At 37.2% G+C, this 18805-nt stretch overlaps 1 protein-coding gene across 4 annotated transcripts in view; it reads left to right on the forward strand.

Moving 5' to 3' along the window:
• Positions 1-18805, forward strand: part of NUBPL (NUBP iron-sulfur cluster assembly factor, mitochondrial) — a 284107-nt gene that overhangs the window by 219100 nt on the left and 46202 nt on the right. For 3 of the 4 annotated variants that reach the window (XM_073895054.1, XM_073895055.1, XM_073895057.1), the window contains exon 14: positions 1689-1775. The gene's annotated coding sequence lies outside the window, so the exon portion shown is untranslated. Of the gene's footprint in view, positions 1-1688; positions 1776-13253; positions 13329-13716; positions 13810-18805 lie in introns of those variants that run through there. The other variant, XM_025870196.2, reaches the window with a different exon arrangement.

The following is an 18805-nucleotide window of genomic DNA, read 5'->3' on the forward strand; positions in this document are numbered from 1 at the left end:
CTTTACTTAAATAACATTTAAATCCAATCTTCAGTGTAAAGCATATCAGTGCTTTGAAATCTTATTAAACCCTGAAATTGAATGACCTATATAAATAATGATGTGCTATACTTCCAACTTATTAATTGAAAAGTATCTGACTTTTATCCCCAGGAATGTCAGGTTTATAACAACAGATAAGTTGGCTAATACATAAAAGATGTTTAATACAAAAAAGAATATCCTTTAATAAAAAAAGACAAAAAGTGGTCATTTAGTTGAAGATTTTTTCAAACTATTTTCTTGCTCTTTATTATTTGTAATCTTGTTTAGATATTTTTAAGTATCATAGTTGTTGGTTTTTATTTCAGCTCATTCATACCCTATGCCTTCGGTAATTTTTATACTATTGCAAATTAGTTTGGGCCTTTACAGCAACATTAGTTGTCTTCTACAAAGTGAATATATCAAGCAATAATGATTTTTAATTTTTATTATTTTAATTGAGAAATAAAATAAGAACAATAAATTATCTTCAACTATATCTGTTTCAAGCATTAGAAAAGATTTTGAAGAATATGGGAGTTGCTGCTGTTGAACTGTTGTTTAAACATTATTTCTCACACTGTGCCTAATGGATTTAATTATGGTTCACACACTTGTTTCTTTATCATCTCTTCAGATGGAGAGCTATATAGATACATTGTAAAGTACTACAAGAACATGTTATTAGGCTGTCTCTGCTGATGAAGGGATTTTCAAATTAAGTTGTAAAAGTCCCTTACAAATGAATTCCATTAAGCATGGCTTTCTCTTATAGTTCACTAATCATAGTTACCCACCTACATCAAGTACAAAAGCAAGACAACAAATCCAAATAAAAAGACCTTATTGTGACTGGACCCAAAAGTCAGCAACGGTGATTAGTCTAAAATCCATTTAACATGGAAAAGAGCCCATCAGAAATATTTCTTTAACTCTTTTGTAGTCCATAGTTGCCCTAGAAAGCTCATACTTTAATTGAGGACACTAAACTATCACAAATAAAATTTAAAACTAATAAGAGCCAAACTCTGACTTTAAGTACATTAGTAGTTTTAGGGAACCGGATTGGAGAAAGATCTGCAATCAGGTTTGAAGAATAGGTGGTTTAATATGAGGAAATAATATGAGCAAGGATGGGGTATAAGCGGGCTGACTGGTTTACAAGAGAGAGCTTTAGAAAAACTAGCCTATTTAGAGATGTAGTTTCCTGTTTGGAAGTAATGGATCATAGGCTGGAAAACTAATCAGATTACAGTGGGCCTTAAATGACATGAAGTGCAGATTGACCTTGACACAATGGGCAGTCATAAGATTTTTTTTTAATTATTTTTTATTTATAATATGTGGCTTCCAGACAAAATGTAAAAGGTATAAAAAGGCATTACATGAAAAATAATTGTCCTTTTTAAAAAAGCTTAACAATCTGATTGAAATATCTATATGAAGAACAAAGATGCAAGAATAGCTGAGAAAGTCCTGTTTAAGAAAGTAAGAAGGAAGAGGAGGAGGAGGAGGAAAGTAACTTGCCTTACCAGATATCAAAGCTTACTATGAATTACAGTAATTAAGACAGTTTGTTGTTAACACAAGAATAGAAAATAAGAGAGCCCAGAAACAGTCTGTACATATTTGAACACTTGACTTAGGACAAAATGGTATTGCAGATGGAGGAAACAGTGCTGGGACAACTGGTTATCTACATGGAAAAGAATGGATCCCTTCCTCATGCCATATAAAATCAACTTTAAAAGGTAAAATTATTTATTTTATTTTATTATGTTAGTCACCATACAATACATCATTAGTTTTTGATGTAGTGATCCATGATTCATTGTTTTCATATAACACCCAGTAAAAGTAAAATTATAAAATTTTGAAGAAAACATGGGACCTTTGTGACCTTAGGGGAAGAATCTCTTATACAAAAACAACCCTAATCATAAAAGAGAAGATTGATAAATTTGGCTGCATTAAAATTGAGAATGTCTCTTCAGTAGAAGACATATAGAAAATGAGATAAACCATAAACTGAGAGAACATATTGCAGCACTGATAATTAGTTATTTGGAATAATGCAAGAACAACTTACAAATAAATAAGGAAAAAAAGGATGACCTAATTGAAAATTGGGCAATAGAAACAAAATAGGGATTTCACAGGAGAGAAAATATGAATGGCCAATAAACAAAAGAAGCTCAATCCCAGTAGTAATCAAGAAAATACAAATCAAAACCAATGAGATGCTATTGTGTACGCACTGGGTTGTAAAAATTAAAAGTCTTACAAAAAGTGTTGAAAGGCATGTGTCTTAGACATTGCTGGTAAAGTGGTAAACAACCACTCTGGAGAACATGTTGTTATAATATTACAATCACATAACTTACTACTCTGCTCTGGGTGTTTCCTAGGATTTCTTGCACATGTGCACCAGAAGACACATATGAGAATGTTCATAGCAGTGCTATTCAGAGTAGCAAAAATCTGCAAATAACCCAAATGTCCAGAAACAAAAGAGTGGATAAATTCCTTGTAGTATAGTCATACAGTAGAATATTATGCAGGAGTGATAATGAACGGCTCTTCATAAAAATGGATAATCTTAGAAACATAATGTGTGAAAATGGCAAGTTATGGAAGACTATAGTATACCATTTTATAAAGTTCAAAAAACCTCAAGTAATATAGGATAATAGTCATATATACATGTGATTAAATTTTCCTAAAAACCTGTGGGAATGACAGACATTAAAATCAGGTAACTGTTACTTCTAGGGTGTCAGTGGGGGATGAGGCAGGAAAGGAACACAAAGATAGCTACAGTTTTTGTAAACTAGTTGTTTTGTTTTTTTAAGTTGGGAGGTGAGTGGATGAGAGGGGTCATAGATTTTTTTTTTATTTCTTAGCTCACTTGTACTTTTTTTTTTTTTTAGAGAGAGAGAGAGAGAGACAAAAGGGGAGAGTGAGAGAATCTCAAGCAGGCTCCATGCCTAGTGTGGAGCCCGACACAGGGCATGATCTCATGACCCTGAGATCATGACCTGAGCTGAAATCAAGAGTCAGACGCTTAACCAACTGAGCTACCCATGTGCCCCACTTGTACAAATTCTTTGTATGAAATATAACCTTAAAAATTAAAAATTGGAGAAAAAAATGTATTTTCTCCTTCTACTCACTCAACCACCCATTTTCCTTCCACAGAGACTTGTTAAATAAATTGTAGAGCAGCCATATAATAGAATACAGTGCCGCTAGTATAAAGAACAAACCAACGTTATATATTCTGAATGGGATGACGACTGGATTATATTGTTAAAAGAAGTGTTCAAAGAAATCTCTACAAACTATGAAATTCTTCCTGATTTACCCTACTTAAACCACTTTTTGACCTTTCATCCTGAGAAGGATTTAATTGATAAGGCTTCTATGAGATTATAAAAATGTTTGCCTACTAATGTGCCCTATGTAGCAATGCCAAAAATACCCTCCTAAGTGGGTATTCTAAGAGAAAATATTTTTAAGGCAGAAAGTAGATTTCACAGGATTTATTCTTTAGATACCTGTAATTGAATTTAGTTAAAACATTATAAACCTTTTCTCCTACCCATTTATATTATGATATGAATTTTTTTGTATGTGTTATATCTGCAGTTATGAATTGTTGATTTTTCTGAAATTGTCCCATCAATTATTGACATGCCCATATTTTTACTTGGTTTTAGTAAAATCTGCCGGCAACCTAGAATAAAATAGCCCCATCCCTTCTCTTCTTTCCTCAGTCCCTCCCCTCCCCCCCATCCCTTCTTTCTTCTGTACTTCTTGCCCTCATTACTCTTCTTGCAGTTGCCCTTTTTGCCAAAATGAAGCCCGGAGCTAGTTGTGTGCAGACAATATTGTTTGTAGGGTTATGTGTATGACTCTGCTGTCCTATTTTCCTGCACCTCAGATGGAGTTGTCTGTCTTGCCAGTACGAACCAATTACTTCTTGTTGAAGTCCCTGAGTCTTTGAACATCTGTTGTCCTTTACGTCATCTAAGGGACTCAGAAAAGATCCACTTGAAGTTTTTTCTCTCATACCACAGGGATTTTCTAAAATTTGTGTTATTTCCTGTGGTCCAGAGATTGTTTCATTTTCCTGCAAGAGGAGGAAAAAAAGGGATCTAAATGCTTCCTGTGATTGCATAAAGTTTATTTTAGGAACTAAAATCTGGGCTTTTTTTTCCCCCCATTACATCCTATTTTCCTTGCTCAAGATTTATAGGGAATGTTAGGTCATGTTTGCGCCTTTGTACCAAAGAAGTGTTTTCTTCTACTGACTAGAAAGTTTTAAAGTAAATATTCTGTGACCCTTTAGTTCAAATTCCAGGCTCAATGTATTTTTTGGAAGAGGAAAAAACATGGCTCTGAACCGAGGTCCTTACTCTTTAATTAGTGTTCAGACTGTCGCTTGAAACACTTAATATTATTTAGTCTCCCTCCACACTAACCAGTTTTTATAACTAGTGTGCGTAAAATCATCAACAAGGAAAAATATCAAAACATTTCATTAGTTTATGTCTTTTTGTGATGAGGAGAGAAAAGTTTTTACTGTCTTGAATTAGTGACTAATTGTTTTCTGTTGAATCACGGAGATTTCTTATCCTTTCTGAGGAGGAATTTTTGTATAAACAAGATTTTTTGTATCTGTCTAAGGCTTCCAGTTAATTACATTTTGCAAGGAATATCAAAAATGGAGATTCATTATAATCACTTCCTGTTGGTAGAGAATAAGACACAGGAGCTAGTCAAGTTGCTTTTTTTATAAAATGAAGTATTGGAAAGAGAGAAAAACCTGCCATCTACGTATTTCGTCTGGAACCTGTATAATCCACTTTTACTTCTGAATGATGGCTTTATTGCCATGCTTTTTAGAATACTTTAGTGTCCTGAGCTTTTAGAAACAAGTGTGGATGTGACTTGCTTGTACATTTTCTAAGAGCATATTTTCCAAATGCAAAATAGGTGCTGCCACTTCAGTTTTGGTTTCACTTCACAATTCTGTTAATAAAAATCCCTCTTGCAAACTAATTTTCCTTGACAGTTCTAGCAACCTTAACATGTTATTATTTTCAGCAGTAATTGAAGGAGTTATCAATTCCTATGTAAATAAGAGCATTAGTTCCCATCTTCAAAATTGGTTTGAGGAAGGAGGTGAGGGTTGATTTCCTGATGATATAAGAGAGCAAACTATAGGGGGAAATATCCTTTGGAATAGTTAATTTATCTGTGCTGGAGGAAGCCTGGGTGGCTCAGTCAGTTCAGCGTCTGCCTTCGGCTCAAGTCACAATCCCAGGATCCTGGGATTGAGTCCTGCATCGGGCTCCCTGCTCAGTGGGGGAGTCTGCTTCTCCCTCTCCCTCTGCCCCTCCTCCCTTCTTATGCTTGTTTTCTCTGTCTCATAAATAAATAAAATCTTTAAAAAAAATGATCTCTCCTGGAATGTGCTATACTAATATGAAATTTTTCCCTCTATTATTTTCATATATTGGCCTATAGGTCAATAGCCTAAGGTACACATTTTTTTTCAGGTGGAAGAAACAAGTTTGAAAAGTTTAATAAACTTAACTATGTAAGACTGTCAAAGGAAAATATACCCAAAGAAACTCAGGAATCATGATAGGCTTTTATTAGCTGAAACAGTCCACAGTATTAAGTGGATGTCAGCTGATGTAAGATTCTATTCATATTACCCTACGTTATCCATCAGAATTTCTTTGCTTTACTCACTGAAAACCTCAGTATGAATTTGAAGGGAAATTTTAATTCAAACGCAATTATTCCAGATAAGTTAGAATAAATGTAAGTGGCATCCTTGTTGATTTAAATATTAATGAAGAATATCACTTTGACTCATTTGTTTTATTCAGTTACTCTTTCTCTCCTCTGAAAGATTTATTTTATTTTATGACTTTAAAGAAATATTGCTTTCTCCCAACTCCATTGCTCTGGCTTTTAAAAAATAATGATTGAGGGAAGCACTCAAGAGAGGTTGGCACCTGGGAGGAATAAGGAGTGTGCCTCTGGTTTTGCCACCATGGAGGGTGGTGGGGAGGAAGTGTGCAGTGCTTGAAGTGATTAAATTTCCTGGGCCATCTGGTCATCAAGAAAAGGCTGTGTTTTCAATTTCCCTGTGAATGAGGAGAAGCTTATTAAGGAAGGAGAGCATTTAGTCTAAGGAAAATAGAAATCATACTTATTTCTACCACTAAGAGCTTCAGCCTCCTCAGTTGTAGAAAGAAGGGTCACTTGTGGGAGACTCTGACCATCTAATAATGCTGTTGTCTAAGTTACTGGGGGGACTTGAAGGATGGTCTGGGAAGGTGAGCAAACACACAAAGGTAGTCACTTAGAATGGAGTCACTCCAGTCCCCTAAAGTCTGTCCCCACCCCCATACAGTCTTTATGGAAGGAAGAAAATGAGCAAAAATGGTTAAATTTTTCTCAGGCCAAGGAAAGAACTTGAAGTTCCTTGTTCCTTAAAGTTTACTGCCAGAGTCTCTGATCCAGATATCAGTTGGAAAGCCATGAATCAAGTGTAATTGATTAACATCCATCCACTCTTCTATTTATTGAACCACCTCATGCTTTAAAAGTAAAAACCAAGTTCGTGTTTTATTTACCACTTTTTAAATAAAGCACTAGGTTCAAGAGAGGCTGTAGAGGGAAAATCAAGAATAGGAAAAGAAATCAATGCACAGAGCATATATCTGCACTAAACATTGAAATTGGAAGGGAGATGGCAATGGACAGTGGTATGCAAAAAATTAAGAGCTTGGATGTGAGTCCACCTGTTGCCACCTGCTGCTGGCTCTGTCATCTTTGCAGGTAATTAATACAGTTCTCTGATGCTATCTGAATCAAACCTAGAAAGCTCAAATTCTGGGATGTGATTGGGATTGTGCAGTCTGAAACTTTTAAAAGGAAAATAGAACATGCAGTTCCATAGAAAAGTGCAATTTGTTTCATTCAGGATGTAGCTAACCACTGAGTATAGGAAGAAATGTTCCTGACCTTTTAAGAGATTATTGCTCAGATGGTCTTTGGTTTTTTAAGAGTGCTTGTCAAGGTGAGGATTTGTTTTGGTTTCCTTTGAAGCTGCCAGTATGGAGAGAGAGAAGTGGGGTGAGGAGTGGATTGCCCTTCCAAGAAGGGCAAGAAGCATGGAGTGTGCAAAAGCTTGAAGGCCGAGAGCTTAGTCAACTTCCAGACCATAGACACGGAGGTCAGTGTGGCTGGACTGAGGCTGAGGAGAGGTGAGCTAGAAAGGTGCAAAGGGCCATGTGAAGGTGACTTTCTCTGCAGATGGTAAGGAGCCACTGGAAAATGTTAGCAGGCAGCCCTGCCTGTCTCCTGATGCCTTGGCTCACAGTCCTGTCTTTGTTCCAGGCCCCATGGTCACGGAGTGTACTGCTTTGCATGTGCAGCTCTTGAGCCCCAAAGGCTTTTTCACTTTCCACATTCTCTTCCTTCAGCCCTGACTTTGTTCTCATTTACATCCACTCTGCATCTGAAATCTGAAACTCTCCAAACTCTGGATGTAGTAACTTAACTGTCCTTCCTGTTCTCATGTTCCCTTACCCTCTCTAAAGTTGCTTTTCTGGACTTGCAATGCCTTTATGTCTCTTCACTCAGTCCTTCCCCTCTCTCTGGACTTACCTCCTGGATTAGTTAGGATTCTCCGGAGAAACTGAACTAGTAAGGTGTGAGTATGTATAGGTAGGTAGAAAGGTGGATGTAGCTATGTCTACTTATCTGTCTACTGATTGAGAGATTATTTAGGTATCTATTTATTATTGACATTGTCAATTGAAATACAATATTAGTTTGAGGTGTACAATATAGTGACACTACAAAATACCATGGTAAGTATAGTTACCATCTGTCATCATACAAAGTTATTACAGTGTTATTTACTATATCCCAAGCTATACTCTATATCCCCATGACTTACTTATTTTATTAACTGGAAGTTTGTACCTCTTAATCCCCTTTACCAATTTCCCTATCCTCTATCCCCTCTAGCAACCACTAGTTTGTTCTCTGTATTTAAGAATTTGTTTCTGTTTTGTTTAGCATAATACCCTTTAGGTCCATTCATGTTGTTTCAAATGGCAAGATTTCATTCTTTTTTTATGGCCGAATAATATTTCATTGTGTATATATACTACATTTCTTTATCCATTCATCTATTGATGGATACTTCAGTTGCTTCCATATCTTGGCTCTTGTAAATAATGCTGCAATGAACATAAGGGTGCATATATCTTTTTGGTTAGTGTTTTTATTTTCTTTGGTAAATACCTACAAGTGGAATTGCTGAATTGCATGGTATTTCTGTTTTTAATTTTTGAGGAACCTCATACTGTTTTCCGTGGTGGGTATACCAATTTACATTCTCACCATCATTACACAGGTGTTCCCTTTTCTCTACATCCTTTGCCAACACTTGTTATTACTTGTGTTTTGATCCTAGCAATTGTGACAGTATGAAGTGATATCTCATTGTGGTTTTGATTAGCATTTCCCCAATGATTAGTCATATTGAGAAGTCATCTTCTCACATGTCTGTTGACCATCTCACCGTCATCTTTGGAAAAATGTTTAGTCAGATCCTCTGACCATTTTAATCAGATTGTTTGTTTTTTGGTGGTGAGTTGTATGGGTTCTTTATATATTTTCCATATTAACCCCCATCAGATATGTCATTTGCAAATATTTTCTCCCATTCAGCAGATTGCCTTTTTGTTTTGTTGATGGTTTCCTTCGCTGTGCAAAAACTTTTTAAATTTATGTAGTTCCAATAGTTTAATTTTGCTTTTGTTTTCCTTGTATGAAGAGATGGATCCAAAAAAATATTGCTAAGACCAATGCCCAAGACTTTACTGCATATGTTTTCATTTACAAGTTTTATGGTTTCAGGTTTTACATTTAGGGCTTTAATCCATTTTGAGTTTATTTTTGTATATCATATAAGAAAATGGTTGATTTTCATTCTTTGGCATGTAGCTGTTATTTCCCCAACACCATTTATTGAAGAAAACTCTCTTTTTCCCATTGTATGTTCTTTCCTCCTTTGTCAGGTTAATTGACCATATGAGCATGAATTTATTTCTGGGCTGTCTGTTCTGTTCCGTTGATCTGTGTGTCCATTTTTATGCCAGTACCATACTGTTTTGATTACTACAGCTTTGTAGTATAATTTGAAATCTGGGAGTGTGATATCTCTGGCTTTGTTCTTCTTTTTCAAAGTTGCTTTGGCTATTTGGGGTCTTTTATGGTTCCATACCAATTTTAGGATTATTTGTTCTATTCTTTGAAAAAGCTCTTGATACTTTGATATGGATTTTATTGAATCTGTAGATTGCTTTGGGTAGTATGGACTTTTTAACAATATTAATTCTTCCAATCCATGAGCGTGGTATATCTTTCCATTTATTTATGTCATCTTCAATTTCTTTCATTAGTGTCTTTTAGTTTTCAGAGTACAGGTCTTTCACCTCCTGGGTTAAATTTATTTCTAGGTATTTTATTCTTTTTTTATACAATTGTAAATGGGATCATTTTCTTGATTTCTGTTTACTAGTTTATTAGTGTATAGAAACAGATTTCTGTATATAAGTTTTGTATACTCCAACTTTACTGAATTCATTTATTCTAATGTGTTTTTTTGTTGTTGTTGGAGCCTCAACGGTTTTCTATATATAGTATCATGTCATCTGCAAATAGTGACAGTTTTACTTCTTTGTTAACAATTCAGATGTCCTTCCCTTCCCTTCCCTTCCCTCCCCTCCCCTCCCCTCCCCTCCCAATCCTTTCTCTTTTCTTTACTTTATTTTCTTTCCTTGTCTGATTGCTGTGGTTATGACTTCCAGTATTTTGCATAAAAGTGGTAAGAGTGGATATCCTTGCCCTGTTTCTGATCTTAGAGGAAAAGCTTTCAGCTTTTCACCATTGAAGATGAAGTTAACTATGGGTTTGACATATATGGCCTTTACTATGTTGAGTTATATTCTCTCTATACCCACATTGTTTAGAGGTTTTTTTCTTATCATGAATGAGTGTTGGATTTTGTCAAATGCTTTTTCTGTATCTCTTGAGATGATCATATGATTTTTATCCTTCATTTTGTTAATGTGGTATATCATGTTGATTGATTTTCACAGAGAGAGATGTATTTTAAGGAATTGGCTCACACAGTTATGGAGGTAGGTGAATCCAAAATCTGTAGGGTAGGTTGGCAGGATGGAGACTCATGGAAGATCTGATGTTGTGATTCAAGTCAAAAGGCTGTCAGGCTGGAGACCAGGAAAGAGCTGATGTGATTCAAGTCCAAAAGTTATTTGTTGCCAGGATTCCTTTCTTGCTTAGGGAGGTCAGTCTTTTCTTGTATTCATGTCTTTAATCAGTTGAATGAGGCCTGCCCACATTATGGAGAACAATCTGCTTTACTCAAAATTTATTTATTTATTTAGTTATTTATTTATATTTTTAATGAGTTGTAAGGCAGTGATTCCTCATATCTTAACATTACAGCTCTCCTTTATTTTTTTTCAAATTTTTATTTAAATTCTAGTTAACATGTAGTGTAATATTGTTTTCAGGAGTAGAATTTAGTGCTTCATCACTTACATTTAATACCCAGTGCTCAACACAACAAAGTGCCTTCCTTAATACTTAGCATCCATTTTGCCCATCCCCCACCCACCTCCTTCTAACAACCCTCCTCTCATAAAGAGTCTCGTATGGTTTCCCTCTCTCTTTTTTTTTCCCCTTCCTGTGAGCCCAAATGTCCATCAACTGATAAATGGCTAAAGAAGATGTGGTACACACACACACACACACACACACACACACATACACACACACACGATGGAATATTACTCAGCCACCAAAAGGAATGAAATCTTGCCATTTGCAATGACATGGATGGAGTTAGAGTATATTATGCTAAGTGAAATAAGTCAGGCAGAGTAAGACAAATACCACATGATTTCAATCATACGTGGAATTTAAGAAGCAACACAAATCCAAGTCCATTTATTTAAATGTTAATATCATCTAAAAACCCTCTCACAGAAACATCCAGAATGATGTTTATCTAAATATCTGGGTGCCACAGCCCAACCAAGTTAAAACATAAAAGTAACCATCACACCTTCTTGTCTTCTCTAACCATGAATGTGTCCATTGGCTTCTCCCTTACTCCCTTATCTTGTTGTGTAACTATCACACCTGCTTTGTTAATGGTAAAGTTTGTATCACTCCTGCAATCTGCTTCCTCTACTCCTGAAACTGTTCAGCAACACTGAAGAAAACCACACACCTGGATATAATGGCACTACAAGTTAGTGGTCTCCAGCTTTAGTGAGGTCCTCAGGCCTGCTTGGGTGTGTGTCCCTGGCCAATTCCCTCTCCATTCCCCCAGAGACTCTTTCAGACCTCTATAGTTCTAGAGACTCCCTTACACATCCCTGTCTCTCTCTCCCTCAGCAGATGAACTTACCTATTACTGTGCAGTGAAAATTGTGGGTTGTAAACATGAACCACCTCAACTTGCTGCTCTTCCTCCCTGTCTGAACCATCTGAATGATCTTGGCCTGCCCACATATGAGAATGTTGGAAGCAGATAAGGGGCCAACAAGCACATACATTTTGTCTTCAGAATTCATCCAGGGTGACTGTGCCTCTAACCCCCTACCTAGGACTCTTTGAAGGTCATGACCACCTGCTTTCTGATTTCACCTGCCCCCTCCATGGTAGTCCATTCCATCTTTCAACTTGCCTCACCTACTAAATGCCCACTTTGAACTCCTCTCTCTGATGTAACAACTCAGGGTGGTGAATCCAAATAGGATTTAGAAATGGTAGGACATGATATCTGGATGTGGTTGGACAGATGGTACCAGTCATGGAAACATGGCAATAGGAAGAGGAGCAGGGTGTTTTAGAAGGAAGATGGTAAATGATTTTGGCCACAGTAAGTCTCAGGTGCCTATGGAACATGTATAACCACTATGACCTCATAAAGTGTTTTTATTAGGCGTGACTTAGTCCCTCCCTCCAGGCCATGTGAGTTCATTTTTTATCTTATAGTTCGCTAAAACAAAAGGAACGATGTTGATCACCCAAGCCTAGTTGTTTAAACAAGAGGGGATTTATTATGTGCAACTGAAAAGACCCTTGTTACAGCAGTAATACCTTGCATACATCAAAGATAGGTCCCAGCCCATGGCAGCATCAGCAATCTGTCAGTCTCTGTACTGTAATCTTTTGCCATCTTTGCCTAACTGTTGATTATCTGAAGTTCATCCCAGACCCTGGTGAGCTTATGGGGAGTAACTCTAAAGTTATCCACCACCAGTTTTATTGTTTGGGTCAAGTGTGTAGTCTCTGCAGAATTATTAAATAAGGCTCCTCAGAAAGACCTCTGTTTGTTTATTCATCAGTTCCTCTAAGCATGTCATATATTTGCCATCAAGGGGGGAGGGTGGTGAGGACAGTCCTAATTGCACTGCAGGCATTTGGGCGGGTCTGGAATTGTCAACTGCTATTTGCAGCATTGGTTGGCATTAGAAACAGGCATGAAAGAAAACACATGCTGAGACATCTCTTGAGTCTATCTCTAGACTGAGAACCTGGCTCATTCCCACATAAAGACCCACTTTTTTTTTAAAGACCCACTTTTAAAAGGCTATTTTGTGTTCATGATGGCAAATGCCAAGGGTGTGTGTGTGTGCAAGTATGTGTGTTTGTGCGCGTGTGCACTTGAATGCTGAGCCTTTGAAACAAGCCTTGTAGACCTCTATACCATCAGAGTGTTAGTATCAGAAAGGCAGTTCTGTGTCTGGCCGGAATCTCAGAAAGGAGGCTGGGCTGCAGACAGAGCTTTGGGAGTCATTATATGACAGTGGAAGTTGAAACATGTTCTTTCTTAGATATCCTGTGCATCCTTCAACTCCCAGATTCCTTATTTCCAGCATTAGAAATTTATATTCTCCTTAACTATACAAAAAAATCAGCAGACATGTAACTCTTTAAAATAAAGGTATTGTGATTTTTCCCCTCTGTCATCACACAGTTGTAAACACTGCTGGTGTAGGGTCTAAATAATCGTGTTAGTAGAAAAATGGAGAAAACATTGTAAAATTTTAAAAGAAGAACATTCCAAAACTATTTTTATTAATTTCAGAAAGATTGGAGAGTGAAGACAGATCCTCTTAATGTCTTACAAGAATGAAATCCTTGAACAGTTTACAATCACCGAAAAGGTATCAATAGAATGTATAGAAAAATGGACAAATCAGTTGTTCTACTTCTTAAATACTGAAGCACATCTAACGGTGCACCCAAGTACAGGATTACAGAGGAGCGGATGAATGAATGAATGAATGAAAGAACAAACGAGTCAGTAAATTCTCCTTGAGAGTAAGTTAAGCTCCTCGGGATATCCCTTATCTTCCTCAACCTACTTATAAGTCAATGGATGATGCACCTTTAGTGCCTGAGGGTCTCCCATTACTCCTAAACCAAAAGTGAAAAAAGATAGATCCAATGTCCCTATTAATTTATTAATTAACTTTGCATTATTTCATCAAGTGCCACCAAGAAATTGCTGTCAGTCAGTCAATTTTCTTTTTCTTTTTTTCTAATGTACAGAGCTGCTCCAAATAATATATGCTTTTCATTCATCCTCTGTGTCACATCTTCAGGAAAGGTGGTGTCCCAGGGCCAGGAGACCAGTCTTTCAAGGTTGGTGGCGGTAGATCTTACCCTGATGAAACCAAATATGTTTTGCTGAGAATATTGATAAAACCATTCATTTTTACTGAGGGCTGTTCACACTGATAGATGGTCAAATACAAGAAGCAAAATAAATATGGATGATCCTGGTATTACTGCCTCTGACACTTTTTTTTATTACTTTAATATTTTTCTATACAGTCTGTAGGTGTGGATGAGTGCCAGACTGCATTTAATTTTCCTATGCCTCCTGGACCTGTGGTTGTGAGTTTTATGTACTAATTCCTAAAGGAAAAGATATTTTTCTATATGAAGATGTGGGGCTTCACCTTGACAATATGATTGCTGCTTTCTAAATCTGTTAAACTTTAATTAACAGATGTGTCTAATGAGATATGCAGATTAATTGAAATATAGAATTATTAAAACCTTCCTAAAACAAAATTTTTATAATTCCCTGCCTTAATAAATTATATTCAGTATAGTCTATTTACCTTCCTTTGATTAATCTGGATTTTGTCATGCTTCAGGCTATAAACAATCATTTCTGCTTCTACTGTAATATGTATGCATATATAGAAGGAGAAAGCAAGTTCCCTCTCTTTATTTCTAGGATGTAACCTCAGAATTGCATTTGAAACAACTAAAATCCTTTCCATCCATTGTTTTCTTTGGGTTGCCTCTTTAACCCACGAGCTAACTGAGTACTGCCCCAAATTCAGTTTCATTGGGAATTTAGTTATTTGAGGTTTTAAAATCACTGTTAATCTTTTTTTTCCAATTTCAATTGGAAGTCATACATTTTTATAAGGTATGTTTAAGTTGCTGACTAAGTCAAACAAATGAATGTCTCCTGAGTTTTATAGAAAGCAAGCATTTTAAAACAAAATCCTACGTTAGATGACCTGAGAGGGGAATTTATCTGCTGGTTGAATGCTATAATCATCTCCAGCCTTTCCTAACTCTTCATTCATTGTTCAGGCAATGAATATTTATTGAGTATTTACAACTTGTCAGACAGTGTAAGATGCTGGGGAACACAGAGATGACAAGTCACAATCTTGCCTTCATTGTACTTAAAGCCTAGTGGGGCATTAGACAGGGATTCTGTCTTCTGCATCACTGGCTGATAGAATACAATCAAGGCTAGATTTCAAGTTAATTGTTCTCAGTCAATAAAAAAACCCAAAATTTTAGCAGCCTTCCCGAAAAATTAAAGCTTTCTCCCAGCATAAGTTTGCAAGAGGCTTCAACAAACAATAGTACTAGATCAATCGTTTTCAAACTCTAGCGTGCCTGGAATTACTGGAGGGCTTATTAAAACACAGATTGCTGGGCCCTGGACCAGAGATTCTGATTCAGTAGGTCTGGGGTTGGAGATGGGGGCAGATGGGGGGATTTGTATTTCTAAGAAGTCCCCAGGTGATACACAGGCTGCTGCTTTGGGGACTACATTTAAGAAGCACTGGTCTGAAGTCTTTTGTTTCTCAAAAGACCCTCCCTCTGGCAATGATGATGATGATGTTAATAATAATAGCCCACATGTAGTGAGCTCTTGTGGAGTGACAGGGATCTTGCCCTTGACATCCATCATTACATTCAGTTCTCACAACAACTTAATGAAATAGTTGTGATTACTATCTATCCTCATTCTACAAGTTAAGGAAATAAATATTTGGAGAGGTTAATTGATTTGCTCAATGTTGCAGAGCTAGTCAGGGACAAAAGCTAGGATGTGAATTTAAATCTTTTTGATACATGTCTGTGGTTTCAACCACAGTGCTCTTCTGCTTTCCTGTGATGCCCAGCACATCTGGGCAAACAGTCTTCTTGGAAGACACCTGTGGGCATCTGTTGGACCTATCTCCATATGCACCACACCTAGGGGATTCTGAATAGATGACTTTTTAGGTTCTCATGGGAAGGAGATAGCAGAACTTCCTTTAGTAATCTATGCTGGTGGCTAATAAGTTTTTTGTGATGGGAAAAAAATTTTTAATTGGATAAAATGCTTCTTTTTTACCAATTTGTAAAAGCCATTCAACCATCAAGAATTAGATAACCATAGCACAGTACACCTAGTTGAATTGACCCTATCTTCAGATGAAATAGGATTTGACAGTGAGGGTTGGAACCGGCTCTGCTGCTTTATCTAGAAGGTCATATGCCCCCTTTCCAGTCCTCATCCACTTGCAATCCATTTAAAAGATGTCTGTGAAATTAATTTGAGCTTTTTTGACCTGCGTTAAAGTACTTTTTGCGTATCTCCTGACATAAAAATAGTAATGATTCACTATATTAATTAAGAGTTCTGTCAGGAAGACTCAGTGATCTTACCCACAGGGTGAGGAAAATCAGAGAATGTGCTGGTGGCTCATCAGCATCATGGGAAGGGCCATCTTGCTTCCTGCTTAGACAACATTTTCTGTTGGAGAATTGATCCCATCTCCTGACCTTACAGCAGACTCTTCTCCCACCTACAGAGGATGTGGAGTCCTTTCAGATGGACTATTATTGTAATAATATAATATTATTATTATAAAATAAAACACAGCTACAGAAGGCAACACAAAGCAATTATATGGCAATGAGTTATTCTGAGTGAACATTCTTGAAACTGCTAAGAGATAGAACTTTGTCACCCACCACAATGGCTAATTTTATGTGTCAACTTGACTGGGCTAAGGGATGTCCAGATAGCTGGTAAAACAGTATTCCTGGCTATATCTGTGAGGGTGCCTCCTGGAAGAGATTAATAGTTGAATCAGGCTAGGGATTCCCAGGCCTTCAGACTTGGACTGGCTTACACCATTGTGTTTCCTGGTTCTCCAGCTTGCACATGGCAGATTATGGGACTTCTTGGCCTCCACAGTCATGTGAGCCAATTCCTGTAATAAATATCCTCTTACATCTATATATATTCTGTTGGTTTCCTGGAGAACCCTGACAGTATACCCACCCAGAAGTTCCACCTTCCCCACAAAAGTAACCATATCCTGACTTTATTTTTTAAATTAACATATAATGTATTATTTGTTTCAGGGGTACAGGTCTGTGATTCAACAGCCTTACACAATTCACAGTGCTCACCATAGCACATACCCTCCCCAGTGTCTATCACCCAGCCGCCCCATCCCTCCCACCCCCCTCCACTCCAGCAACCCTCAGTGTGTTTCCTGAGATTAAGAGTCTCTTACAGTTTGTCTCCCTCTCTGGTTTCATCTTGTTTCATTTTTCCCTCCCTTCCCCATGATCCTATGCCTTGTTTCTCAAATTTCTCATATCAGTGAGATCATATCATATCCTGACTTTTTATTGTAATCACTTTGCTTCATTGTTCTAGTGTTATTCTGCCTATGTACATCCTTAGCACTATAGTTTAGTCTTGCTCATTTTTAAAATTTGATTACCTTTAAGTTTCTTCTAACTTATAAAATCCTTCTCCATCCCTTTCTTTGCCTTTAAATTTATGTGGAAGAATCCAGACCGTTTGACCTTTAGAGTTTCCCCAAGTCTGGATTTGGCTGATGGCAGCCTCTTGGTGCTGTACAACATGTTGCCCTGTCCTCTTATTTCTTAAAAATTGGCAACTGGGTGCAGACAGTGGATCAGATTCATGTTTTCTTCCTTTGGCAAGATTCTAAGTGGTGTTTGGCAAGATCATAGGAGGCACATGGTATCAGGTTGTCTCTCTTTTTAGGATAGGAACAGCTTTGATGCTTAATATCTACACTTTTAATTCATTAGAGTAGCAAAATTAGGCTATTTTTTTTTAAAGATTTTATTTATTTGAGAGAGAGAGAGCACAAGCAGGGGGAGTGGCAGGCAGATGGAGAGGGAGAAGCAGGCTTCCCACTGAGCAGGGAGCCCGATGTGGGGCTCAATCCCAAGACCCTGGGATCATGACCTGAGCCAAAGGCAGACGCTTACCCGACTGAGCCACGCAGGCACCCCAAAATGAGGCTATTCTTATTCTATAATTTCTTTCCCATTTATTAGTTAGAATACATTTATAAAGGGATACTTCATTTACTGTTGGTTCATCAGTGGTAAAGCTCATGTAGGAAGAGAAGAATAAATGCTTGATTCTTTCCCTTTATTTGCTAATTCTCAGAAACTGGTACTTCAGAGGTGACTAATACCTTTTTTACAAGATTATTTAAGAACTCATGGATTTAGGGCACCTGGGTGGCTCAGTCGGTTAAGCGTCTGCCTTTGGCTCAGGTCATGATCTCAGGGTCCTGGGATTGAACCCCACGTTGGGCTCTCTGCTCAGTGGGGAGCCTGCTTCCCCCTCTCCCTCTCTCTGCTGCTCTCCCTGTTTGTGCTCTCTCTCTCTCTGTCCAATAAATAAAATCTTAAAAAAAAAAAGAACTTATGGATTTAGATATACTTATAGGTTTAAATACATTACATTTATTATCATTACTGAAGCTCAAATGATCACATATTTGGTCAGTGGAAGCCTCTTCAAGGTGGCTCCTGAATCCTTTTAACATGACCCAAGTAGTGATCAATAGCTTCCTTGCTCTCTGGTATGACAAGATGTTCTAGCTTGCCCTGTATACTTCCTGTGTCATGCCTGGAATCTACCATTTGTCTAATAAGGTTTTTTTTATTGAGAAATTATATTTTAAAATCATATGTGGTGTTAGGGATTCTCAAACTGGATCAATCTTCTGTTTCTAGTCCTTAAAGTGGACAGAGCTTGAAAAAGATAAATGTGTGTAGACACATACATGTATCTGTGCATATATTTTGCATCTGCTCTTTCCCCCAGTTATTAATAGTTGTACTTTGTGTAATTGTTTAGACACATAGTTTCTTGACCCTTATGTCATCTTTGGCCCACAGGCAAAGTATCCTATGTCAGAGTCGCCCTAGTCATCTAAGGCGTCTGAAGCTCATTCCTCAGGAAGGGTTCTTGGGAATAATATTTCTTGTGTCCTTGTATGTTGATAAGTTTGTCTGTGCCTTTTGTACTTGAAAACAAGTTTTACTGGAT

The sequence above is a fragment of the Callorhinus ursinus genome, unplaced genomic scaffold (genome assembly GCF_003265705.2).
Source record: "Callorhinus ursinus isolate GAN/ISIS: 27379988/994484 unplaced genomic scaffold, GSC_fseal_2.0 scaffold8, whole genome shotgun sequence".
NCBI lineage: Eukaryota > Metazoa > Chordata > Mammalia > Carnivora > Otariidae > Callorhinus > Callorhinus ursinus.